This window comes from Ursus maritimus, unplaced genomic scaffold (assembly GCF_017311325.1).
Source record: "Ursus maritimus isolate PB19 unplaced genomic scaffold, ASM1731132v1 scaffold_8, whole genome shotgun sequence".
Classification (NCBI taxonomy): domain Eukaryota; kingdom Metazoa; phylum Chordata; class Mammalia; order Carnivora; family Ursidae; genus Ursus; species Ursus maritimus.
This window is the reverse complement of record NW_024426996.1, coordinates 63,800,797-63,819,728: the sequence shown is the minus strand read 5'-3', so window position 1 is coordinate 63,819,728 and position 18,932 is coordinate 63,800,797.

Here is an 18,932-nt window from a genome sequence, read left to right as displayed (position 1 = left end):
TTATGAACAAAGTCCTATCCTTTTCCATAGTGTCTTTATCTAATAAAATGCCATATAAGAGTAGATGCTTAATAAATGGTGCTCGTGTGTGGGTAAAGGTGGTTTAAAAAATATCTGAAGTTCTTGATCTCATGAATTTTATAATTTCATTGATTAATAACTGAAATTAAAATAAAAGTGCCAACATATCCTCTGAAAATAAAACCCACCATATTATTTCCAGCAGGACATAGCTGGGTAGGGCATCCAAGGGCCTGAAAACAAGTAATTTTGAATTGCTACTCGTTTGCTTGTTTTTTTTAAATAATAAATTTTTTCTCTATTAATTAATGTTGTGACTTAGAGCAAATGGGCATGGCAGGAAACAGAGGGCCCTGCTGATACCAATTTTACAGAAGAAGGTGGTTTGTACATTGAGATATTTTACAGATATACTTCTTCCTGGCTCAGGTCCCAGCATGAGTCAGACGGATTCAGCTTATAAAACTCTGGCCTTTGACCTGTTCAAGGCTACAATTAACTTCTCTGTGAGTTTCATTCATTCAACAAATATTTACTGCATGCTCAAAGTGTACCAGACACTGCAGTAAGGACTGGCTTAGTTCTGACATGACACAAAAATAATTATTTAAATGCAGATAGATTACACATAGGCATTTCGGGTCTCTTAACAGGGGATCATTATGACAAATATTACTCATGACTATCAAAGGTTGGCTTCTATATTTTTATCTCCCAATATTAAGAGTAAATCATCACTCCAACCAGAGATAGCTTTCTAGTCGAACATGGAGGTTAGCAAACAGATTTCATTGTCTTCTGCCTGTTCCAACTACTTCAAAATAACTATCAGGATTTCATCATTTAAAAAATATTCAACTATGTCTGGATTCTGGGAAAAGTTCTGCAACCAATGAGTGATGTCTGCCATGAATGGGGTGGGGGGCAAATGGCCCGTGCGTCAAGGATTCGCTACTCCCATTTGGTGTTTCATACTGACCCTACTCCTCTGTCCTGTGCTATTCTTTCTGAATAACTCTGTTCTACTGGTTCTTCGTGAGTTATCTGAGGACCCATGTATTTTATAAACGATGACCCAACATAGACAATAATGAGAATTGCGGTCATCCAGATGCACCACCTAGCCCTTGATAGTATGTCCAGTTTCCCCCCTTCTCCAATTTCTTCGTTTGGATATGTTTTGCTTTTAAGAGCAAAGTCATAACGCTCCATGAGGACAGCAACCTTTTAACCTCACCCTTTTTAGCCTCAACAGCAGGAAGCACACTGCTGACTCTATCACAAATTCTCCCCAACTAACTTTTTGTATGATTGCATGAGAAAAGACTCGGGCTCAGAGCCCTGAAAACCTGACTTCATACACTAGTTCTTCGTGTATCTCCCTGCGTGACTGTGGATTAATTTATGTCACTCTTTTGAGCCTCAGTTTCCCCATCTTGAATCTAGAGAGGTAGCAACAGAAAATCTTAAAGGTCCCAAATCAACCTAATGTTTGATGAGTCTACGTATCTTAGAAGAGACTGTGCCTCGGGGAGGACGTTTGCAGTTTGAAATCTCTCTTTTCATCTAGTAAAAACAAGAGTTTTTCTTCTTCAAAAAAGGAGTGAATTGTGAATTCTCTTGAGAGGCCAGCAGTTCAGTTTTCACTCCCTCACTCTTCTAAGTTCCCAATAAATGAATGGTGATTCTCTCCTCTTGCTTCAGCCCTTAAAAAGTCCACCCTCTTACTAATAGAAAATAGGATTTGAGTGATGGCCCTTACACTAATTGGTCAGGAGCCCTAGATAAAATATTGTTATTGACAGAATGTTCTCCCTTTTCATGCACTGATAAAGTAGCTTTGCAGAGCACAGAGAGAGAGAATGCAGGGAGGACAAAGAAAAAGTACCTGCAACGGGTCAGATTGGAAGGATCAAGGCAGCACTGCAAGGTTCTTGCTAATAAGAGACCCTGCTAAGAGGATATAACAGAAGCCAACATATTCGGCAAGACAATGAGAACAGGAAAGCAAGAATCACTAGTGGTGGGTGAGAGGTTAAGAAAAGAGCGAAGATCCAAAAGTCTGACTTGCTCGGTTTGACCCTTGAGTTCCACATAAGATCAAATGTAAATGAAATCATTTGAGAGCCTATAATTTTTAACTCAGCCAGAAGAGTGATATGCATAAAGAAATCCCATCACAATCTGTGAAAAAACCATCTATTGATTTTAAAAGATAAAACATAAAATGTTCAAAGGAGCATCATAAATATAATAGCACGGGTTAACATCAAGTGCAGAGAAGCTTCTATCGGTGGGGCTGTATTCTGCTGTGGCAGGTGGTGAACTCACTCAGTGATCTATCAGCTCTTTTACCTAGAAAGGAGCCTCTGGCTACTATGACTTGATCTATCTAAAGTTAAAAAAAAAAAAAAAATGGAGCCAAGGGCAGTGTCTCTACTAGTTGTCATAATGGTAGTTCGTTCATACGGTATTGTCGTCAAGGCTTCAATCTGCCATCCCTTAGCATTAGCACTAAACTACTCAAGAGCAGGAAACACGTCCTGGCCAGCAGCTTGGCAGTCCATCAAGGGAATGGGACCCACAGGGAGGCAAACGATGCCTCCTGCCCCTGGCTAATTTGACTCCCTCGTAAATATCATAACCCTTTGGTTTAAGTAATCTGTGGATAAACCAAAGCTTCACCTACCCTGAAACCCTAAACTTGTCTAGGAAGAATGCTGAAATTATTCCTCTTGTCTCTTTGTCTTCACATATCAACTTTCCTCCTCCCAATTTTCCAATCCCAATCCTCGCTGACCTCAGCAAAGGGAAATTGGGTCAAATTTTGCTGGATTTCTTTTATGTGTTCTCCCTGACCCTATGGTGTCATCACTCAGCTCCCAGAATCCCCGTTCCTGCTTGTCCTCCTATTGAAATGACCAGAGCCAGGCCAGAATCAGGTTCCTGTTTGGAAAAAAACAACGAGCTTCCTCCCTTTCTTCAAACCAGTTCCAGCAACGGGGAGCCTGCCCCAGCCAGAGCCGGAATTCAGTCTCCGCTGAGGATAGACCAGCCACACCACCCAGCCTGGGCTTGCCCACCGAGTGAACCGCAAGGAGCCAGGAGGGCCCAGCCCAGAGGACTGGGGATTCTTCTATAAAAAGGACAATTGAGTTCCCCACATCACCCACCCACCTCCTTCCTACCACCCATCTCAAAGGGAAAAGAGTGGGATACACCACTTTGAGCACTGGGCAAAGGGACAATTCCTCTCTCTCCCACTGTCACATTCTTCTGAGGAATGGGGCTGACTTTGATTCTTCAGATTACATTCACAATTAAACTCTTCAAGACTTTGTACTCTGGGAAAAGAGTAAACAACCCAACTCTTGTCCTCAGATAACCAACAGTGTGTGTGTGAGAGAGAGAGAGAGAGAGAGAGAGTTGGGGCGGTGCAGAGAGTACGGAATTGAATTGAATGAGGAGGGATTCTTTAACTTCTGAGAAAGTCGCCACAAAGAGAAGCACACGTGAGTGAAAACACCTTGTAATTTAAAACTGTGTTTCCCTCGGCTTCTCCAGGACTCAGCCCGAGCCAGGCCAGGCGTGGGATTTGATTTGGCTGCCCTGACGTTACCAAATGCACTGCACAGCACGGCAGACTCCGGGGTGCCAGGCAGCTTCTCGGGCAAAGCCCCCGGGGAATGCTGATTTGTGTGACATTTCACTGGCGACCACAGAACCATCCGAAAGCACTCAGATCCCATCAAGCGCAGGCAGGTGGCTAGGGAGGGGTTAACAAGATAAGCGCACTTTGTGCAGGGCTCTTCTGGAATTTTTGGTAAAAGGCACACGGAGCCAATGGAATGCAAGTGAGATTTTACCGGGGCAAGTTTGTGGATTAGTTGGGAGGGAAAGTTATTTGGACTCTGCTTTCAAAGGGAAACTCAACCTGAAAGGAAAAATAATAAAGAGGTCTGTGGCTACAAGAAAAATATGGCATTCACCTAAAGAGAAGGACTCTGCTGGCCCCCAGATTATAATGTAGTGCTAGAAATGTGAGAGAACACTTTCTTCACATTTGAGCCTTCCTCGTTACCCATCAACGGGAAAGTAATAGCATCCATTCCTTCCATCAATGTTGACTATCCCCAGTGTGGATGAAATACCCCTACCGAGCTAGAAGATGGGCAGAGCAACGAAGGATACCCAGATCACCAGGGCAGGAGTTTGCCCTTAGGGAATCAAGCAGTCTCATAGGGGAAATGATTCACAAACACCAAAGATTCTTCAGTGCAAGGGAAAAATGTGAAGCATGTTCAGAAACGGGCCCTAAAGGACCGGGTGTCTGGCACTCCAAAAGAAATTGATTCCAGCCAAAGCAAAGTGTATTGCTTGGCTTTGGTACCCAACAGAAGACGGGGAGCCCTCAACATCCCATCACATCCAGAAAGGAGCATCTCTAAGACAACTTCACTTTCTTGCCAAGATATGCAGGTACACATCCACGTGTGGGCTGAATTTCTATAGGGAGCGAGGTTTTCTCGCTCTCTCTCCTCCAGGAACAGCGGGGGAGAAGACGTGTTCACACAATAGGTAAGCTTCATTTTTTTTTTTTTAAACTCTGTCATGTTTTAGGAGGATTAGCTTTATTAGTTCAGTTGGTTCACTTTTCTTTGTTTTGTCGTTAGGGTTGAAAACAAGCCAAGAGTAAAGGCAGTTTATTTCCGTCGTTCACGGGGAGGCACGGACGCTCCGGGTCCGAGGTGGAGGCGTCGGCCAGCCGTGCTGCTCGCTCTGTGTTTGCTTGGTTTACTCCTGGCAGAGACAGTGGAATGCTTCAGTGAAAAACGCCCAACTCATTTTCCATCTATGAGTGAACAGAAGGCATCCCATGGCTAAGGAGGGATAAATATTCAACCCCACCAGCGGCCCGCTGGCTTGCCCCTGTTCTGCACCATTGTTAGACCCACACGGGCTTCCACATGTAATTTACTAAAGTTGGTGCTGTTTCGTGGCAGGGTGATTTATCACTGACACCTCTTGGCCACTTCAACTGGGGGCCACCGCAAGGGGGCAAGGTTCAAGGAAGTTGGCCGAAACTGAAGCAGACATTTTATCAGCTAACTATTGCGTTTTCTAGTTCTTGACTTTTCCCCAGGAGCTTTTGGTTTTCATTTTGTTGGCTGCTGTGAACTCCTCAGTGCTGTACCACGGCCGGTTATTTCTTCTGAAAGCAATAGAGCCTCCAGCACGGGGAGGGTTTTTTTTTTGGCAGAGGGCTATCCAGGCTCCTTGCCTCTAACAACGGAGTGTCTCACCATGGTTCTGAGTGTGAGAGAAGTATTTTTGGAGACCTTGGATAGATGGGCAGACTGAAGTATGGAATTAAGCTGAGAGCCTTAAAATTGTATATTGGCCAACAGAACACTGCACTCACCCACTTAGAAACAATCCTATTCTAGTGTCTGTTCCTGTTGTAACTCCTTCACTTGTTCACTCATTCATTCATGTATTCACTTGTTCATTCATTCAACAAATGAGCACTTAGTAAGAGAAAGATTCTATGTAATCGTGGGATGTTAGTGACAGACAAAATGTGAGTAAGATAGGGATACTCCTCATAAGGGATTCACAGTCCAGGAGGGAAAATGCATGCCAACAAGTACCTTGTTGGAAAGAAAGAAAGAGAGAGAGAGAGAGAGAGAAAGAAAGAAAGAAAGAAAGAAAGAAAGAAAGAAAGAAAGAAAGAAAGAAAGAAAGAAAGAAAGAAAGAAAGAAAGAAAAATTACTAGCAGACAAGAAGTGCATCAAAGAACTGTCCCAATAAAGAGGAAGGAAGTATAACCTGATCTGCATCTATTTAGAGATTCCCAAAATACTCCGCTTGTACCGAAGCAAAATTTTATCTTGCCCTTCTGAGATGAGAGAGGCATTATACCCTCCTCCGCCTTTCCCCTGAAATATGACATATCCAGAAAAGTTCACTCTTGAAATCATTTGCCCATTTCGTTTTTCTTAACTCTATTCCTGCTCTCAACACCTTCTTCATGCTCTTGTTGAAGCCACGTGGTTTCCTTTGAGAGGATCCCCAACTGTTCCGGGGCTGGCCTACACTCTCATCCTTTATTAAGGAAGGATGTCATTTCTGAGTCTGGGAAGCAAGAGTCATTCCATTTCCATGCTGGCTCAGTCCTGGCCTCTCCTGGGCACAGGTAGAAATGATACCAAACTACGTGGAATCGCTTATGGTGGTTTTATGATGCAGACCATCAGTCACAGGAGACTTGATTGTGACCATCAACTTCATTTCATAATACTGCAAAACAGGTTGGACACCACATGGGCCGCTCTTAAACTCCTTAGCCTCCCTCTGTGTAGACAGATGAATGTGTTGCCCTAACTCTCCTCTGAGATTCTCTACTCTACTCTCAAGGTCTGTTAGTGCTATTTGGAGAAAGGGTTGTTCAGTTAATGTCATTAGTAGATGTTCAAGGTTCTAAAAAATTAAAGGAAGAGTTTTTTATTCCATTTCTTGTCTTAGACAGGACTAGATAAAGTGTGTGGCCATCTGTCACAGCCCTTTGGTCACACAAACTCCTGCTCCCTCTTGTTCCTTCCTCTTTCGTACAGAAACAGAAGGACGGTTTTCTCCCCTTTCCTGTCTTGCACGGGAGCATGGTGGGGTCGTGGTCATAAGATCAGACCACAACACATCAATTGCCTGCAAGACACATTTTTGTCTTGAAAAGTATGAACTACGTGAACAATTAAATTGTTTAAAAGACAAACCTGAAAGTGTCCTCAGAAGAGATGCGTAAGCACAATTTTCTCCTAAAATGCAAACCTGGACAACTAAACAAGAGCCGGAGCGCTTTCTGTTTTTAATTAACTTTTCTAAAAATCCTCTCAACACAAGTGAGCTTTCACTGACCCATTGTCAACTAGAGGAAACCATTATTTTGGTCATTGAAAGAGTCATTTTTTAACAATGAACTGTCATTATCAGTCTAAGGTTCTCTGCATACTCCTGCACAAATACCAGCATGGAGAGGAGAATAAGTCTGTAAGTGAATACATTTTCTGCACATCAGTCCCCACAGGCCATGTGTTTATAAGTCAACAGCTTAAAATGAAACCATCTGATGAAGGTAATACACCTGTTAAAGGAGCATAAAATTCCAAACCCAATGGTAAAATATAAAGATTATAAAGCCTCTTAAAGGAGCGATGAAAGCGAACTATTAAATGAATACATCTGTTCCGTGCTGGGGTCTGGTTCATAAGTGCCACTCAAAATAAAAGAGATTTAGGACAAACATTTCATAAAAGGATGTGAGAAGCAGTGAAGGGAAATATTTTGAGGATGATGAGAGAAAATGGAATAGAGTCAGTTAAAAAGAAGAATTGACCTGAACTCAGTCCAGGACTCAAACGAAAGGTTTTATGAGGTAGTTGTCATTGGAAAAGGTGAGGCAGGAGGGGACAGAGGAGGATCATTTTTATGTCCCACTTTACACTTTGGTTTCAGTCTACAGGCAAAAAGAAGAAAAAATCAGTTTAATGCTTAATAGTTACCTGGAGTGAAAAATAATACTTAAGGAAAATACGAAGACAAAACGAAACCAAAACAACCAGGAAACAAAAAGCAAAAAAACCCCCAAAAAACAAAAAAACACAATAAATCTCCAGTCAAGGCAGTTGAGACAGTTCCCCTAAAATTTCAACCGAAAGTGTTACCACAGAATGGGATGAGAGAAGTATGGTAAGAGAGTAGTCGTAGTTGTGTGTGATCGCATGTCTACCGACCCTCCTAAAATTTATCTCGGTCCTCTTGCATTTTCTGGCTTCCTGCCTTTCTAAATGCTATTCTCAGGGTTCCCTCCTTTCAGGGCTGGTGCTCGCCGTGATTCCGTTCTCAGCTCACGCTGCTTGTGCTGCTCCCTCTCCCTCGGATGATGGCACTGCCTTCGAGGTGTTCCCTACCTTCACTGTAGTAATGATTCCCGTCTCCGTGTCCCCGGCCCCGATGCCCCCTCCCAGTCTCCACATCAGCTGCCTGCCAACCACCAACGGCCTGCAGCTCTAGGGAAGGTCAAAGGTCACAAAATGGACCTCCCCACCCAATCCAGATGCTCCTCTGTCCCTGCTTTTTGTATCACTGGTAAACTAGCAGCAAGTTTCACTCAGCCAAAAATAGGGAGCCCTCCTCTCATTCCTCATAAGGCTTCAACCTGTTATTTTCTTTTCCATTCCGCTCTCAGTTCCTGGCGTCAGGTCCTCATCAACCTCACCCCGGGGTCTCTCCAAAATACAAGTCTGGCCACACTCCACTGGTGTGTGCATCATTCCAGGGCCTCCCCACCGACCTAGTGGGAAGGCTTCAACATGGCAGGGAAGTCTTCTCTGACTGGCCCCTGCCCACACCCCTAGCCTGACTTCTTATCATTCCCTGCTTCCAGCTTCCAAAAGAGTGCCTTCTCTCATGCTTTTGCTCAAGCTCTCCCTGAAATCTCCTTCCGGGCCTTCTTTCTTTATCTGATATCTCTTCATCCTCTCAGAATCAGCTAAGATGTCGGCTCTCCCAGGAGGTCTCGCTGACCCCTTGAGGGTAAGTTAGGTCCTTCTGCTCAGGACTCCCCAAGTGCCTGGTGTACTTTTCTACTACTGCACCCAGCACATTCTACTCACCGGTTTATCTACCTGTTTTTCCAGTTGACAATGAGCTCATTGATGCTGGGGTTCTCTGCTATTCACCTCTGTATCCACCACATAGACAACAAGAAGCAATTGTTGAACACCCGTTCTCTCTCACCAAAACTCTTAGACGCATACACCCAACACCTAGATATCTTCGAGACACTATCATTGTATCCTGTCAGTAAAATAACAACTTCACATACATTTACTTCATGTCATCCTGAAAAGTTTTATGGCTTCTTCCTTGGTTTTGCTCTGTGCTGCAGTTAGTGAAGAGGGCAATTGGAGCTGTTTCACCTTTTCTTAAAATCAATCAAATTTGAGCACGAGTTTTGCAAGATTTCTACTAACAACAATACTAAATAGTAATCCTTGCTGAGCACTTACCGGGTTGAAACATGGCTCTAGGTTCTTTAGAGGTCTGAATTAATTTACCCTTGCAGTAGCCCTAGGCAGACTGGGGTCTAGGTATTACTATTCTCCCCATCTACACAAAGGGAAACTAAAGCATTTGGAGTAGTTTATCTAAAGCCACATGAATCGGAAGGAATGGAGTCTTGATGCAACCCAGGTTCTTCATTTGTCTACTATGCTGCCCTCCATCAAAATTCAGCTCACAGTGATTGACTTCCACAGAGTGGGACAGCATTGTGCGACAACTCAAAAGCATTTGTCATCATAAGAGCCAATAGGGAAATGGGCAACAACCAATCAGAATGTGTCCAGGCGGCCCCTGCTGTAACAATGCATACCTTGGTTCCTGGATCATGAGGCAGCCAAGGGGATCTAAGAGCAGAAGCCATGGTGCCAGGGGCATGGGCACTCAGAGGGCTCCAGCAGTATTTCACCACTAGCATTTCAATATTTTGACAACTGATATTGCCATAATATCAGCAGAATATCAACTCTGATCTGATCCATCAGAATCAAGGTATTGGGAAAAAGGGTCTGGCCTATTCTCAGGGTTTGAGGTCTTCCCCTCCCAAGGGTCCTCATCCTTGGAAAGCTGCCACTGGGTAGAATCTTTAGAGGGAAAATCCACCATTTCTGGTGGAAGAATGGAAGCAGCAAAATTATTCTGGGCTTCTAGGCTCTTTCTCTCCTGTATCTCCAAGCTCTAGAAATGTATCCAGCACAAAACAGCCCCTCAATAAGTACTGTTCAATAAATGAATCAAGGGCTCACCAAAGCTGGATGAAATGTTAGGCTAGCTGGGGAAGTACACAGAGCACCAATCAATAAAGGGTGCGAAAGCGCTGTGGTAGATAGAGAAAATGAGACAGACTGTGCTCTATGCGGAGGAAGGAAAACTGATCAGTTGCTTGCGATGGAAGAATGAAACCCCCGAATGTGTTCACATCATAATAAATGTTCCTTCAGCCTCCAGCTAAGGATGTAGGCCCAGATACCCACAGGCCTTTGGAATGCTGGAGTGCCATATGCAAGTTTGGGGGCAGAGCTGAATTGCTTGGGCAATTAGGGGTCTTGCTCTCTCATTTTTCGGGAGATGGTCCTGGTCTCTCTGCAGTAACAACACGTGAAGAGTGATGGAAGCAGCAGCAGACACTTTATAGAGAGGAGGAAGTGTGGCTCTCATCGTGAGCGTGGGGGATCGGGGCAGGGGAGGTGGGTAGAGGCCTCACCCTCAGCAGGAAGAGGTTGAAGTCACCTGTGGAAGTCCACATTTCAAGTCTGCGTTCAAAGTGTTCTGCTTTCTGCTACCGAGCATGCAAAAAATAATAATAACTAGAATAACACCTGCCACCTTCCACTGAGCACTCATGCCCCAGGCTAAGCCTTTCTAAGCCTCTTCTCATTAAATCTTGTTAACAACCCTATGAGGAAGGTACTATTATTATTCTATGTTACAGCTGAATGTTAACAGGGCATGAACTCACCAAGGAAATCCTCAAAACTTGGCTGCTGTCCAACACGTCCTATGGGTTTGCAGACCCCGCTGTGTGTCTTCCAGCGTCTCCCACTGAACATATTTCTATTTTAGCCCCTGGGACATCTTTTAGATGATGTCATGTGAATTCTGATCCTAACGCTCTGTTTTCTTTACTTTTAAGTCCCCAAACAGGGTTTGAAATTCCTTTTTCACTCCAACATAAAGATCATTTGCACTGTTTCACAGGGCTTCAAGCAGGACAAAATCCCTCTCCAGCACACAAGTGGCTCTGAATTTGATTTTTGCTGCAGCAGGGCCTTGCGTAGCTGCCTAGCACCGTGCCGTTCCGCGAACACCCAGGGCAGCATGTAAATAATAAATAAGAGCATTTCTTATGTTTGCTTTGCACCATCCAAGATGCCAATCATCTTGGGGCGAGTAACACCTTCTCACTGTTGACATTTAGGTACAACGTTGAAGGACTATTCCTCTAGCTAGGACTTCAACGCCGTTCTCTAATATCTTAAAGATCAACCTCAGAACAACAACAACAAAGGCATAGGACTTTATCGGTACAAGGTGTAAGAAAAGAAAGGTTTTGCAATATGAACAACCACCATCATTGATTTTTTTTTTTTTTTTTGAAGCCATAAGAGCATATTACCACTCGAGCTCTGGGGACAAAAATACATTGTTGCTAAGAGGCCACCCAAATTGGAACCAGTTAAGACCCTTTGAGGTCCAGTGGACACTTTTGCTTCTTTTCCTTCCCCTCCCTCCCCAAGACTCCCAGGGGAATCCACTCGTGTAGGAAAGCGATTCTGGAAAGAATGGGTTAACAGAAGTAGCCTAGTGCCCCCAGTGATGCCTTAAATAATTGTCACATGGCCCTTATAATCTGTCCCATGCTGTCAGCACCGGGTTAGTCATAATAATATCAGATAAGCGCTGTTCAAAGTGACACACTAACCAACATGAGAGCCACATGACTTTCTGGCTTGACTACTGCCCTTCAGCTGAACTTTGGCTTAGAACGAAAGCCTCCCAGAGGCCGCCCCGCACATGCCGCAGCCCGGAGTGTCCGGTGGCATTTTCCGTTGCTAGGGCCTCTGTTGCTTCACAGTCCGGGTGAGAGAGGCAGCTGGGGCTCGGCGAGAGGCGGTCGCCAGCTCACCCCCACCCCGGGGGCCCCAGGAAGGGAATCTGCTCCGTGGCGGCCGCCGCCTTTCTGAGCTGTGCTGGGACTCCCTGTCCCTTCCACACTTGATTAGTTTTGCAAATGTGTGTGTTGCACGTTATGCCAAGCGCTGCAGTGGGGAAAGTCGGACCCCCGAAGGGAGTTTGTGCTGGAAGAGGTAGAGAAGGAATGTGACTCTTGGCTCAGAGGACGCGAAGGCAAGGGCAGGAGCGGAAGGTGGGGGGGAAGGAAGGAAGGAAAGCCGTAACCTCTGGGTGGAAGGTTATTGTGGACTGGCTCTGTTTTACTTGTGTTCTTCTGGGGCCCCCCACCCCCTTTTCCTACAGCATGTTTTAGATTCTTAATTTGAAAAGGAAACTCATATCTTCCTTTTTTTTTTTTTTCTCCCAAGAAGAAGAATAAAAGAAGCATAGTATAGTGAAAAAGAGGGAGCAAGGAACGTGCCCCATCCACTCACGGCTTCCTTCACAAAGCAGCAGAAAGGAAGGAGTAGGGGGCACCTGACATGGGGTTTGAGAGAATTTATTGGCCGTGTGCCTCTGATGAACTCACCTGACATCTCTCTCTAAGCTTTCTTATTCTCCGCAGTAAAATGGAATAATATTACTTTCCAATACTGCTGCGAGGATGGAAACAGGTGATGTCGGCTACCTGGCCGACGGGGCAGGTGCCAGATACATGGTAGCTACTGGGAAGCTGCAGACGCTGCAATGTTCTTTGGAGTCAGAGCTCCCCAAATTCTGCCTCCACCACATCTTAGCACGTGACTTCAAGCAAGTTATTTCACCTTGTTGGGCTTCAGTCTCCTTAGCCATAAAATGGGAACAACAAGACCCAACTGTCAGAAGGAATTCTGGAAGTAATGTTTAACATGTGGCACAAAGTCAGGCACATAGTGGGTAGTCAGCCAACAGGCACAGGACTTGTAATGGTGCTGGAGGTGGTGGTAGATAGGTAGGTAGGCAGGTGTTTAGAAAAAAGCAAATCCATCCATCTATTCAGCAAACGGAAATCGCAAGAAGGGTAGGTAAAAGTAATGCTTATACAAAGGCTCAGGGAATAGACAACTAAAAATTAAAGGTAATGGTCACTAATGATAGAAAGGTTCTAAAAGGACACAAATACCTCAGAAGACAGAGAACATTAAAGAATGTTGTGAGGGGGACTCATCATTCTCCGTGTAGTTGGAAATGACCTTGCCCACCTTCCTGCTTTCAGGGAGGCAATACATTCTCCTTCCCACTTTACAGATGGAAGCTCAGAGATCTGTGATGACTTTTCGAAGATCACACAGTTAATAGATAACATAAGGGGGCCTACCCTGGAGCTAGCACCCCATTCTTCTCTTTTAAAAAGATAGGTGGATAAGAGGAAGCGCGGCAAAAATCCCACGTAAGTCGAGAAACATTAGCAGCTAAATGAATGGTAATAAATGGTCTCAGAGGAAAATTGCTGTGTTACACCGAGGGAAATAGAAAAGAAAATCACCGCTGTTTTTAAATAGACACAAACAGTATTTTGACACCATAAAAATGTTAAAAATGAGAAATAGCAATTGTATTTAGTAGAAAGACATCTTACTGAAGAGAAATTGAAGAAGCCAGAATTTCCTGGAGCTAAGTAGGAAGAATTCCGATGGGAAAGAAAGAAAAGCTTGAGCTTTCCTGTTAACGTACCCACGTCTGATTATTCAGGGCACCGCATGTTCTAAGACTCCCTGACAAAGGCCCATAGCAATTTGCTTGGCGGAAAGGAGCACCACCAACACATGGGGTCTAGGACTCCGGGTCTTGCTGGTTGTAGGCTGCTCACATCAGGCAGGTGCTTCGAGAAAGAACACTTGCGTTGGCCGAGTAGGCACGCTGTTTGCTACCAGTGGTGGCTCCGGTGGGATAAAAGTTGAAAGACCCCCAAGGGGAGGTGCAGCTCAGCAGAAAGGACTCAGAGCCACTGCCTGGAGTCTCTTCCCAATTACTCTGGTGCCAACATTTCTCAAAGCTCTGTGATTTTTTTTTTTTTTTTTTGATAGTGGGGCCATTCCCTTTCCTGAGGCCAAGTGATGTGCTAGAACAGAAAACCACACAGATGATCAGGTCAGCCTCCCTCTCGTGCCACTTGAGAGCTCCGTGGCTTGGGCCTGTCCCTGAAACTCGCTACCGCAGTCTCATTTTCTCAGATAGAAAAAGAAAGTCGTCAGGGTTGTTTTGAGGATTAAATGAGATAGATAGTTGAAATGCACCTGTAAGTTATTAATACTACTCTTTTAAGTTATTAATACTATTATTCTCTCCTTGCTTCTAGAAGCATGTGTTTGCAGCTTCCTCTCCTGACCTGGCCCCCATGCTCAAGTTTGATCTGTTGATTGGACCCAGTCACCTCACACTAATTGGAGGCTTATGAAGTTTAAGCAGGAGAGACTAATATAAGAATGGATGATAGAGGAAAATAGACAACGGGAGAAAAAGAAGAAACATGATTCCAAGGAAAAGAGCCTACTGGCCCAGCATTCTCTGAGGCACTAGAAAGCATTTTATTTCAGACGGCATTCTGGCCATCACGTGTAGTTGGTGAGTGCTAGCCTCAGCTGTGCGAAGTGTATAAATCAGCCCACCTATTTAATAATAGTCATAATGGCTTGCTTTTATATAGAGTGCTTTAGTTCAGAAGCCAGTTTCGCTCCATTACTTAATCATTCCTGTGACACTGGGTCCCGGCAGGTGCTGGCCTCTCATCTGCCAGGGATGGGCAGGGCAAGTCTTTCTGGAGTTATGTAAAGATGAGGCCCACAAGCACGAGCTCCTTCCAAGAATGAGGTAATGTATCCCGTGTGGCCCAACAAAAATGTCTCCAGATATTCCCTGCTACGCAGAACTGTCCATTGCAGAGAGGTGAACACACTGTCACAGGGGATAAGGAGACTCCTGGAAAGAAAGTTTGGAAGGTCTCATTTGATATTTGGTGTTATTGGACTCTTTCCAGTAGAGTGAGGCAGTCCCCACTAAGGTCCCAAGGAGGGCCCATAAGAAGGATACGGAGCCTAACTAGGTAGCAAGGGGAAGGATGGACTTCGCTGAGACTGGAAATCCAACCAAAGCCTGCCACCCTATCTTGGTATGATGCTATGAGGAGCATTTACTTAACGTGTGAGGGGGATGAAAACCAGTGGCAAACCAGAGCCCAAGCCAGGGGATGTCTTTGGGTCTGTATGGGGATCCGCGGCAACAAAGCCCCTTCTGGGTAGAGGACTAGCCCCCACAGTGCTATGCAGGATCACCATTCAACAGTGACCCCGTGTGGTCGCAGCAGAAGGAGCGGTGTTGCTAAAAAAAAAAAAAAAAAAAAAAAAAAAAGGCACCCACTTGTCCCGCCAGCTCTAGCCTGGTGTTTAAAACACCAGGCTGAACCTTCTGGACTAAATAAGCCTCTCATTATTTTGAACAATTAGGATTGTGATCTGTGAGATGATGAAGAAACTTTGGGAGAGCAATTTCAACTGCCTGCCACAATGGTACCCAAGATACTCCGTTGATTAATAACAATAATAAGAAACATTAAGTGCGTGGCCCATGCTGGTGGAGTGAATCATATAGGCTGCATTTACAACAAATACTGACTGAGCAACAGCTCTGGACCAGACATTATGAAAGAGGCAAAGAAATCATTATTAGTCCCAATTTCTAGAGGAAGAGACTGAGGCTCGTTTAGCTCAAGGAGTTTGCCTAAGACCCCAGACCCAGGAAGTGGATGAGCAGGTTTCCTGTCTAATAGAGATGATTCTAGGCAAGAAAGAAACAATTTCTCTCCTTTGGGACAAAGGTGAAACATATCCCACCAAACATTGTGGAATTGTCTCTGCATGTGAGGCAGACTCATTTTCACAAAGGTCCCCTGTCTTTTCCACTCCCCTGCATGTACTTGGGCAGAAACCAAGCTCGAGGTTCTGCTCACATGCTTGTGGTTTGGCTCTCAGCTAGGGATCACATTCCCTGCTCCACAGGCAAACCCAAGGATCCTTCTTGCAAAATACTACTGGTGTCCTGGTACCACCTCCCAGAAGAGCTGCCTGTAATACCTGCGTGCCTGTCTACAGTACCTGGGATCACAATCGAGAACCAGCAACAGAACATCCAGCCAGAAAAGCTTATGCCCACTCTTTCCCCCATTAAGTTTCATGAGAGTCAGGGACCTGATCATTGATAAATACCACAAACGCTCAGGAAATCTCGCAAATATGAATTGGTGAAACTAAAGAGAGACAACATCCAGGAGTATCTAATAGACCAATTTTGGCCATTTTTATCTCCTTACACATTGGGCGAGGAAGAGTAGATGATCATATATTTCTTGCTCACAGGTGCTTTTCCTAGCTCTATCATCATAATGATAATGTCAGCAGATACCAATTCTTGTTTCAGGGCTGCTTATTGAACAATTCAAAGGGATGCCATTTCCATAGAACACAATGTGATCAGTGCCCCCCCCAGAGGTGTGCAATAAGGCTGTCTCTATTGAATACTTCCCTTATGCCAGGCACCAAAATGATTTCCAGGCAGTATCTCATTTTATCATAAAGACAAACCACGTGGTAGGCATCAGCATCCTTGTTTTACAGTTAAGGAAACCAGTGGGTACTGAGGGTCTAAATGATTTGCCTGCGGCAACACAACTAGTAAATTGCAGAAGCAGGATTCAAACTCAGGATTATCTGAGTCCAGCACTCATGTCATTAACTATCTCACTATCCTAACTGATGCCCTAATACAAGAGCTAGTCGTGAGCCTTTAAAAGAGAACTGCAAAGTTGCTTAGACCCTATAAATAACCAGACCTTTAATTCTATTTTTTCATGAAGACAAAAAAGCAAACGGATTAAGTTTTCTGGTCCTCTTACCATAGAAGACCTTTTTAGTACATCCGTTTAAGTTAGTGAATAGTTAAGTATTAACAAGTCAGTGCGTATTAATTTGGGCCCACATCCAGAAAAAGTTTGATTTCATTTAATCTTAAAGGATAAGCCAATATCATCACAAAGCCTTCAAATACAACTGATCCACCAAAATGATTTCAAGAGCTAATAACAGAAGCTAGCCCGTATTGGGTACCCACCACGTGTTAGGTACAGTTTTAAGTCATTTCCATAACATGTGTCGTCCTCAAAATACCCTTATAATGTAGGCACTATAATTAGTCCCGCTTTACACAGATATGTTCAGGAGCCAGAATATGAACGAGGCAGTCTGGTTCTGGGTTCTACTCTACTGACTCAAAGAGCTGGATCAATAGGACATGGAAAGCAATAGCAGCAGGAATCCAGAAGGGGAATCATACAAAAACAAGAAAGAAAAAGGCTCCCAGACAAGGTAAACCACTAGATACTAGATATCAAAAGCATAGACTTCTTGATAATACCCAAGAACGAGGAGGCACTTACTGTGCAAAATCACCATGAAGAACAAAAACCAGGAGTGATACTGTGAAGGGCGGTTGCCACAGCGACAAACCACAAGCTTCATGATCTACAGAACAATGCAACTCTTTCAATCACATCTCTTTTCACATAGAAAACGGAGGAAGAGAAGTCAGGAGATACCATAAAATTACAATATCCCCAAGGTCCATATGTCACCTCTACTGATTTATCCTACATTTTTTGCCTCTGCGGTAGTTTTACAAGAACAGTTAGTTCATCCTTTGTTTATTTAATGCCTTTAGTCCACCAACATAGAGTGCTCATGCAATGTATCCAATCAGGAAATTGGATCAGAAAGTTCCGCCGTTTCTTTCCAATGTGAAACTTGGCACTAAGCAAAAGGTAGCATTGTGGGTCATACCCAAGAGCCCCAATTCCAAGTCCACAACCTCCTTATTTTTTTTCACTGGAAAAAAAAAGTGAACCCAGACATGAACTTTATTGACTCTCTTCTATATTTTTTCTATTTCAATAAGCTAAATTTCTGCCTGTCCTCAAGAGGTCTACTTCCTCCAGAAAGGTGGGAAAGTACTGCCAGCCATCCAATTATTGAGCATGAATTCACTCATTATCCCATTCTACACCAGAAGAGTTAACAGATCTCTACCAGAGGCAGAAATGATCTCCCTGCCTCTCTCTCCTCAGGAGGAAGAGCAGAGCTGTTGTGTGGTCATATTTTCTGCCTCATCATCACAGTCCATTCGATTATACAACTTCTTGTTATTTAAGATTAGTCCCTTTTCAACATGTCCCAAAGGGAAGTGCCTTGACAAACATCCCATTCATCTTGGTAGAACTTTGCAAAGTCAGGGTAATAAGCATAAGCACGATGGGGTTTGGAGTTAGGTCCAAAAGAAACCATCTGATGTTGTGACCCATGGGAGGCTCCGAGTGGCCAAACTGGGTTCTACGAGATCTAGAATCAAGGCTCCAGAGAGGTTACAAAAATAAGTGACCTGAAGAAGTAGAAGAGTTGCACAGAGATGGGAAAATCAGGAAAAAAAAATTAGGTTTCTGCTAAATACAACTCCTGGTTCTTGCTGTGTTTAGTCTCAGCACCTCTGAGCATCTTGAGTAAGAACTGTTACAGAGAACGTCTGAGGCACCATGAAAAGTCCCTCCTTGGAAGGTAGAGGCACCAAGTGACCCTTCATCATTTACAAAGAAACACATCTTTTCCAGGCCCAACAACTCTCTAGATCATTCATTTATTCATTCTTTCATTAAATGTTTGCAAACTTAGTACATGTCATATGTTATAGCAGGGAGTCACTAGAGGGTATAATGACAAATAAGACATGCTTTCAAGGAGTTTGCAATAGAGTCAGCAAGACAGACTCTAAAAGACTGATTAAACAGCACAGCTAAGGGAGCAGAGAGGAGAACATGACTAACTCTAGAGATGACAAGGAAGGCCTCCTTGAAGATGTGATGTGTAAAACACCATGAACAACGAACGCAAGTGCCAGAGGCAAACGAGTAAGAGAAGAGCACTTCCAGAGTGGTAATACTGCGGCCTGTTTCATTAGGTAAGCATCACAGAAAGAAAAAAAGGGAAAAAGGAAGGAAGGACGGAAGGAAGGAAGGAAGGAAGGAAGGAAGGAAGGAAGGAAGGAAGGAAGTTATTTTGAGCAAGAAGGTTAGAAACAAAGGCCAGAGAACCGGTGAGAG